The sequence below is a fragment of the Euprymna scolopes genome, chromosome 6 (genome assembly GCF_053919585.1).
Source record: "Euprymna scolopes isolate OS-2025 chromosome 6, ASM5391958v1, whole genome shotgun sequence".
NCBI lineage: Eukaryota > Metazoa > Mollusca > Cephalopoda > Sepiida > Sepiolidae > Euprymna > Euprymna scolopes.
In genome coordinates, this window is record NC_136487.1 from 150,630,456 (window position 1) to 150,639,647 (window position 9,192).

Here is a 9,192-nt window from a genome sequence, read left to right on the forward strand (position 1 = left end):
CTTACGAAAGGATTAGCAATGCATGCAAGAGAGCAATTTCTGAGGTTAAGTTCTCTTCTCAAAGAATTTTTGGCTCCATCTCATCTCAAACAGTTGACTTTTGTGATTTTTGGAGAATCTATAATAGTGTTATTAATATAATATGTTATTAATATATGTTATTAATATAATAGTGTCATTAATATAATATGTTATTAATATAATATGTTATTAATATAATGTTATTAATATAATAGTGTCATTAATATAATATGTTATTAATATAATATGTTATTAATATAATATGTTATTGATATAATATGTTATTAATATAATATGTTATTAATATAATATGTCATTAATAATAGTGTTAATCTATAATAGTGTTGCAAATCAGCTATTCCATCTCTTTTTAATGGTCTCCAGGTCATTTCATCTTCTAAGAATAAGGCTGATTTCTTTGCTCGTATTTTTGCTGACAATTCTTCTCTTGATGATTCTGGTGCTGTTCTTCTGGATTTTCCTTCAAAAACTGATCGGTCTCTTAATTCTGTAATTATTATCCCAAAGATAGTAGCTAGAATTCTTGCTGGTCTTGACCAGTCTAAAGTTTCTAATTCTTATTTGATTCCTGTTATTTTCGAGTGTTATGCTTCTCATTATTCAATCTCTGTTTGTCTTAGTTCTGTCGCCCTTCATGTTGGATTCTAAAATTATTATCCCACCAATCACAGTGCATCCTGTTATTTACGTAAACCCAAGGATGCAGCTAACCCCGGCCCAGTGCATGCTTGCAGTATACTGTGACGCATGATAATACGCGTTACCAGATATGTAGGCAAGCGTTTCTGTTTATTCTCCGCATGCAAAAGGACAGAATAATTAGTGCATTAAAGAAACGTTCGGCCAGCGAAACACGACAGCAAGACAAACACGGTAAAGCTCCATCAGCGGGGATGATCAGGGGTACATTAGCATCTCAGCATATTCACGAACACATTAAAAGTTTACCAACTCTTTCCAGCCATTATACAAGGGTAAAATCTCCACACAGGACTTATTTCGAGTCATCCCTTAGTGTCACCAAACTGTACCGCATGTACCTGGATTGGATGGACCTCGAACATCCAGATGGAGAGAAGGTGAGGGAGAATTTGTTCAACAGAAGCTGCAACATCAGTTTTCAGCACCCCCCTCCAAAAAAAAAAAACAGATACCTGTTAAACCTGCAATGTGCTGAAAATCGCTATGATGGCAGCTGAGGAGGCCAGTGATAACAGGACGAAGCAGGAAAAAGAACAACAACTTAAAAGGCTTAAGGAAAAAGCTGCAGAAAGATAGAGATTGATAAAAGACTACAGCAAGAATGACGATGACTTTGTGCGTGTTATCTGCAAAGATTTGCAGCAAACTCTACCAATACCGAAACTTTCAACCAATGTAACCTATTATAAGCAGAAACTGTGGATGTATAACCTGTGCATTCATGACATATAAGTGAATAAATCGAGATTTTACATATGGGATGAAGTGACAAGTGGCAGAAGTTCATCAAACATCGCAAGTTGTTTGAAAAAGTGAATTGTTGATGAGTATGATAAGAATGAGTTTGAAAAACTAGTAGTGTTTCATGACAACTGTGAGGTCCAGAATAAGAACATAAACATTATTAACTACCTACGTGAATCGCATAGTGCTCGTCTGATGGATGTAGAACACTTTTATCGCATATCGGGTTACAGTTACATGGCCTGTGATCGTGCTTTTGGGAATATTGATGTTATTTAAAGCGTGAATGGTTTTATGATTTTGATGAACTTCATCGGTACATCCGTAAACAGTAAACCTAAAGACACTTATAAGTTTAAGGATTGCAGAAAGTTTGTTGTCTGCTTAAATTACAAAGAAGATTGCCTTTGTACTATGGACCACACTGGAGGTCTGGTTATTGTCAGGTAAATGCCTGGGAGGTCAGCCTACAGGCATTCAATGTGTAAACTGGGTGATGTGCAGCTGGTTCCAGAATACCAACAGCGCTTGTTATTGAAACATGACAAAACGAACGATTTACGGAGTCTGCTGACGTACATTCCTGCTCCCCACAAGGATTACTTTCATCATCTTTTTCGTGAGCAGGAAGAGGTGCAGGAAATTCAGGAGTCTGAAGTAACTGATGATGGTGACTACTCTGCATGACAACGTAAGTGTGTAATTTTTTTTTCACACATTTTTTTTTTTTCTTTAGTTTTATTATTATTTGCTCTGAGTATTGACTTAAAGCACTGTTTAGTGTTTCATTATTAATGTTTTTTACTGTGGTAACTCTTTTGGGAAGTGTTTGGACAACAACAGGTACTCTGATTACTAACTTTATTGTTGTTCTGTTTTTTGTTATCGTGATTATTATTTTTTTTATGGGTAAGCGTGAAAGTACATGTAGCTAACTAATTTCTGTCAATATGTCAGCTATTTCTGTCATTAGGTACTTGGAATAACTCGATGTGAACACAATGTTTACTACCGCAAGGTTCATAGGTGGCATCCGAAAGTGAGAAAAACGCTGCTAATGTTTTTGTCTTCCAAAATGCTTGAGTTTTAATACCCAAAACTATGCTAGCAAAAAGGCAGAGGCTTTAAGCTACACAATGAAACAAACCTGATATAAATATCTTTTATGGTTGAGATTCTATGGCATTTTGACAGTCGCTAAGCTTTAACAGCGTTTTTCTCTGCTTTTTTATTTTTGGTGCTTGTCGGGTTGTTACTCCGAACGCCTCAAATACTATCATGGCAGGTTTTATTCCCTGCTTCATTTGTTCCAGCTCGTTTGACTTGATGGTTTCGTGATCCCCATCAATACACTGCTTTAACACCTCATTCTAATACAGCTTCCTATTCCAATATCTTGTTTCCAAGAACTATAAGGTTGTGGAACTCTCCTTCTACCTACAGTCTTCATCTTTTTAAGACTAAGAAAAAGAGACGTCTCCTGTCTTTATGGTCATCATCTTTCGTTCTTATTCGCTCTTTACATCAAGTGGCTTCATGCCTTGTCCCCAGTAATTTCCATAAAAATTAATCATTTGTATAGCATTACCGGCTGATGCGAATGTGGAGGAGAAGAAATGAGATCAAAAAGTACCAAGTCTTGAAAAGGGAAAGAAAACGATTGTGGAAGTTGTAGAAAGTAGAAATTGTACCTGTACTGATGGGAGCCCTCGGAAGTGTGGCAAAATGATTTGACAAGTGGATTCAGAAAATTTGGATCTATTGCAACTTGGAGTGCTTCAGAAGACTGTCTTGTTTGAAACTGCCAGAATCTTGCAGAAAGTACTGGAGGTTTGAGAAAAGAAGATGCTGGTAGTTTATGGTCATTTGTTATGATCCACCTATCAGCATAAAATTAGCAATAACAACAGCCAGACACAAAATGTGAAAACAGAAATAATAATGATGAAGATGATGATGGGGATGACACACTAATAATGATGATTATGGTGATGATTATGATGATTATGGTGCCGATAATGATAATGATAACAATAAAATATATTTTTCTCATTTAAAAAAATCGCTCAATACAGCTTTTGTTGAGTGAGGGCGAAACCGGTTGGCTGAATTTTTACTTTTGTTATTTTTTACTTTTAATCATGAATAATAAAAAAAATATTTCCTTTCATAATTACAGTAATTAAATTTTGTGTGAAAAAAAATTATGAAATAATCAAATATATGTGCATGTGTGTATATATATGTGTGTGTGCTTATGTATGTGTGTCTATGTATGTGTGTATATATGCGTGTGCCTATGTATGTGTGTATATATGTGTGTGTCTATGCATGTGTGTACATATATGTGTGTGCCTATGTATGTGTTTCTATGTATGCGTGCCTATGTATGTGTGTCTATGTATGTGTCTATGTATGTGTGTATATATGTGTGTGCCTATGTATGTGTGTCTATGCATGTGTGGCTATGTATGTGTGTACAACATGATCATGCTGAAACATTGGTTCTCACAATCAACAAAGTAGAACAACGATGCGCAACAATTTTGTAATACTAGGTACTGTATGTATTGCACCGAAACATAGTAATTTCCAGGCTAGTGTCTGAAGGCATGTTTAAAACCACTAGGTCCATAGGGCATGCACATAAGAGAAGGAAAACTCTGATGTAAAAACCTGAGCATCAGTATATTAAAGTGTAACGTAGTAGGAACAAACAAACAAACAAACAAACAAACACAGCAAAGAAAGAAAGAAACAAACAAACAAACACAGCAAAGAAACAAACAAACAAGCAAACAAGCAAACAAACAAACACAGCAAACAAACAAACAAACAAACAAACACAGGAAAGAGATTAATAAAACTCCAGGTCAGCATTTTTCTCTCTTTTTTAACGAAAGCATTTTTACCATTACTCTCCCGTCTCATTAAGCTTCGAAATACCATGGTATAAACAGTTCCTTTTTCTCCAAATATGCCAATCGTGCAGAAGAGTAGAGAAGATGCTAGATAACATCATGGGGCTGTGACGTCTAGCGATTTAAATACCTACAGACACTAGTGTTTCATCCTTTCGGGAATCGTCAGTGCAGGGTGTCACGATTAACGCCAGTCGAGAGATTCGAACCCTGGCAACAGAAGTCATGTCTGGCTTCATTAGCAAGGACCCGAACGATTCGACTATGGACAACCGCAACAGATACAGTTGAAATTAAACATTTATTCTTTTTAAATGTTTTTAACATCAGTCAGAGTGATCTAGTCATTATATGATGATTAACGCATATATATATATATATATGGTTTGTTCCTTTTTTATTTCTCTATCTCGTCAGAATACTATTATATATATATATATTATTTTATTTCTCTATCTCGTCAGAATACTATATATATATATATATATATATATATATATATATATATATATATATATATATATATATATATATAATAGTATTCTGACGAGATAGAGAAATAAAAAAAGGAACAAACCAAGTTATGTGTCCATCAACGTTTCGTCTTTATTGTATGACTTCTTCTGGATGAATGAAATTTAAAAAATAAAATAATTTTGATGTAATGAAATTTATTATTTGGTTTTATTTCAGAATAAAAAAGTTGTTGGAAATTCAAAAAAATCAAAAAAAATGTGTTTCTATGTATGTGTGTCTATGTATGTGTGTACAACATGATCATGCTGAAACATTGGTTCTCACAATCAACAAAGTAGAGCAACGATGCGCAACAATTTTGTAATACTAGGTACTGTATGTATTGCATACATAGAAAAAAATCGTGAAAGCGATTAATTTTTTTAACGTTATGTAGACGTTAATATATTAAAAATGATATGATGCAAATTATATTCTTTCTGGAACGAATATGTTCGTTATAATTCAAATATGGATGTGTAACTGAAATGAAATGAGTGTATTTTTGTGATGTAATTTATTGATTGATTGTATGTATTAATTATTGTAGGTGGTGTTTGCTATGGTGTGAGAGAGTTAACCTGTGTCTAAAATTAAATGATGTGCTTTTATTAGGAGTTTACTTATTAATGGCAATACATTATAAAAACTTCCACATTGTTTAATTTTGCTTAAATTTGCGATAAGCACTGATTCAAGAAATCTTCATTGCGGTTTATTTGAAATAAATTTAATAATTTATGCTTGTTTGAAGTTAAAAGTATAATTATGCTGCAATGAATAAGAGAATAATGCATTCAGAAAATTCCTATTTCTTATATCTCTTTTATGTTCATTGAGCCTTTTTTTAAACTACGTTGGGTTTCCCCAATGTATATATGATGATAATTTTAGCAAAGAACAGTGTATATGCTTGCATTGGAAATTGATTTGTTTTGGAGCCGTTTTGTTGTTTTTGATTTTTGTTTTATAGTTTGTTGTTATATCCCGTTTTGACGCTATATAATAACATGACAAAATACGCCGAGTGGAATGCGTAACAAAAAGGTTTATTCATACTTCGAATAATACACAATACAAAATGGCTGCTCGCCTTGAAGTTGATATACGCGTAAATGAAGGTAAAGGAAAAAGGTAACTTAACGTGTGTGAGCGGAACGCTCGTCCTGGGAGCTTGGTTAATCCTGACTACACTTGGAGAGTGTAAGACGCGAGACGGTCGGGCTAGTGCGTACCACTGAACTGACTTCAAGACAATACAAGACGCTCTTTTATACACCGTTTCGTATCCGGTGCTATCTGTAATTATGTCCCTTATAACACCTCCCCCTGAAGCTGAAATCTTCCCGATTTTAGCTTTAATATCGCTTCCGTTTAGGATCAGGATTTAAACGCCTGACGACTTTCCTTTTACGTGTGCTCTTCCTTTTGGTCAGAGTTTCCTTTGGTAAAGAATTCTGTTCAGCCCGTGCGGTATGTTCAGGGAATACATTCATGGGTCCATGTATACCCACCGGTTTTGGAATGTCAAATGTGTCGCACAACGTTTCCATTGGAATTTCCTCTGTATTTTCCGAAATTCTGGAACGGATTTGATTAACATGTCTTTTACAGACAAAACTGGGACCTTGAATAGTATAGACCATGTTCCCAATTCTTTTCTTAACAATACCGTCCACCCAATGATTTTTTCCATTCTGAAAATTTTTAAAATAAACTTTATCTCCTGGGGAATAGCACTTTACATTAAAGTTTTCTTTTCTGGTAACTTTCTTTTTATCCGGTAGAAGTCTATCGAAAATGGATCTAATTTTTCTGGCGAACATAAGTTCTGCAGGGGATGAATTTACATCATTGTTTGGATTTGGGGTACTCTGTAGATCGCTAGAAATGTTTGTATTGTCCGCTCATCTGTGTCAATGTTCATGTTTTTCCTTAATGCCCGCTTAAACGTGTCCACAAATTTTTCTGCCAACCCATTCGACCTAGGATGGTAAATAGGCGTCGTGATGTGTTGTATATCCAGTGAGTTGCAGAATTCTCTAAATTCGTAACCTGTGAATGCTGTACCATTGTCACTCACTATGGTCTTTGGTACACCAAACCGGCTGAAAATTTCGTCAAGTGCACTAACAGTATTCCTTGCTGTTGGATGTCTAATCTTGAATATCTCCGGCCATTTGGAGAAAGAGTCCACTACAATTAAGTAAAAAAAACCTTTCAGGGATCCGGCATAATCAATATGCAGTCGTGACCAGGGCAAGTCCGTCTTCGGCCACGGGGTCGTTTTTACAGGCGGATCTCGGGCTGCTAACTGACATCCTTTGCACGCTTTGACACAGTTTTCCACCTCTTTATCCATACCAGGCCAATACACGTAACCTCTAATTAGGGATTTCATCCTTGAAATGCCAGGATGACCTGTGTGAAATTCGTTTAGCATTCTTTTTCGTAATACCTGTGGAATTACGATTCTATCGGCATACATAAGCACATCTTCGCAAATGGAAAAAGGTGTAATTTCTCTTGCCATCTTATTTCTTTCCGTCCGTCCTACTTGATTTTTCATTTGCTTTATAAAAACGTCTTTTGCAGCTTCTCTTTTAATCTCTTCTTGAGTTACCGGGAGTTCACGGATCATATTGCATATTGAATTTGAGCATTCACTTTCATCTTTAAGAGCTGCAATTACCGTCTCTTCGAAACTTTAATTTCTTTTTGGAATCAACCTTGACAGTGTATCCGCGTGTCCTAACTTTTTTGATGACACATGCTCCATCTTAAACTGATAGTTTAAGAGAGTTACAGCCCATTGCTGTAGTCGATTTGCAGTATGCGTAGGGATGCCTTTCTTCGATCCAAATATCGTGATTAGTGGTTTATGATCCGTCTGTAATATGAAGTTTCGTCCATGGAGAAAACGGTTAAACTTTTTGACTCCAAATATTATTGAGAGAGCCTCCTTTTCAATCTGGCTGTAGTTTTTCTCAGCTGCAATCAAAGTTCTTGATGCGTGAGAGATTGCTTTTGTTGTTCCATCCTCATACTTGTGGAGTAATGCAGCACCAACTCCGTAATCACTGGCGTCCGTTGCTAGTACAATCTCTTTCTCTGGATCGAAATGTGCTAATGCCAGATCTGATAGTAAACATTTCTTAATTTTCTGGAAAGCAGACTCACATTCCTTTGTTCAATTCCATCTACTGCCTTTTTTTAGTAGCTCGTTAAGAGGAGCTCTCAAATTATGTACATTAGGGATGTATATCGCATAGTATTGTACCAATCCCAGAAATGGCTGTAGTTTTGATACTGAGTCTGGGGCAGGCATCTTATCAATTGCTTCGGTCCGTTGTGGATCTGGCCTTCGTCCATCTTCGTCAATTATTTGACCCAGGTATTTGATCCTTTTCATGAAGAAATCGCATTTCTCCGGACTCAATCTGAAACCAAACCCCTCTATTCTCTTAAATACTTCTCTGACGTGCTTCTTATGTTCTTGCAAATTACTGCTCTTTATCAAGATATCGTCAAGGTATGCCATCGCAAATTCCAACCCTGCGAGCATCGTATCCATTATCTGTTGAAACAAAGCAGGGGCGACCTTTAAGCCAAAAGGAAGCCTCTTTAGCTTGAAGATACCCTTGTGCGTATTAATGCACAGGTACTTTGAACATTCCTCATTGACCTTGATTTGCAAGTACGCGTCTGAGAGGTCTATCTTGGAAAAAAATTTTCCTCCGTTTAGTTTTGAGAATAGATCTTCTGCCGACGGAAGGGGATAATTGTGGTCCTTTAAACAGTCATTAAGGCCTGTTGAGAAGTCCGCACAGACTCTGATTTTGTTATTTTTTTTCTTCACATATACCGTCGGGCTGGCCCAATCCGTATGGTCAACTTTTTCAATAACCTCTAACTGTTGAAGTCTATCCAACTCCTTCTCGATTGCGTCCATCGATGAAAACGGTACATTTCTTTTAGGTTTGAACACTGGGGTGGCATCTTTCTTCACTTCAAATTTGGCTTCTACTTTCACACAATGTCCAAGTCCTTCAGCAAAAACCCTTGGAAATTCTGCTTTTACATCGTCCAGAAAGTCTTCCACTTGGTTTGCTTTCTCTGCGTTCAACCTATTACAAAAAGAATTAACTGGTCGCTCCCATAAGTTAAACAGGACAAACCAATCCACTCCAAACAGACTTGTGTTCCTTCCTGGAACCATGTACACTTTGGACATGCGTGTCTGACCATCAAATGTCACGTTGCACCT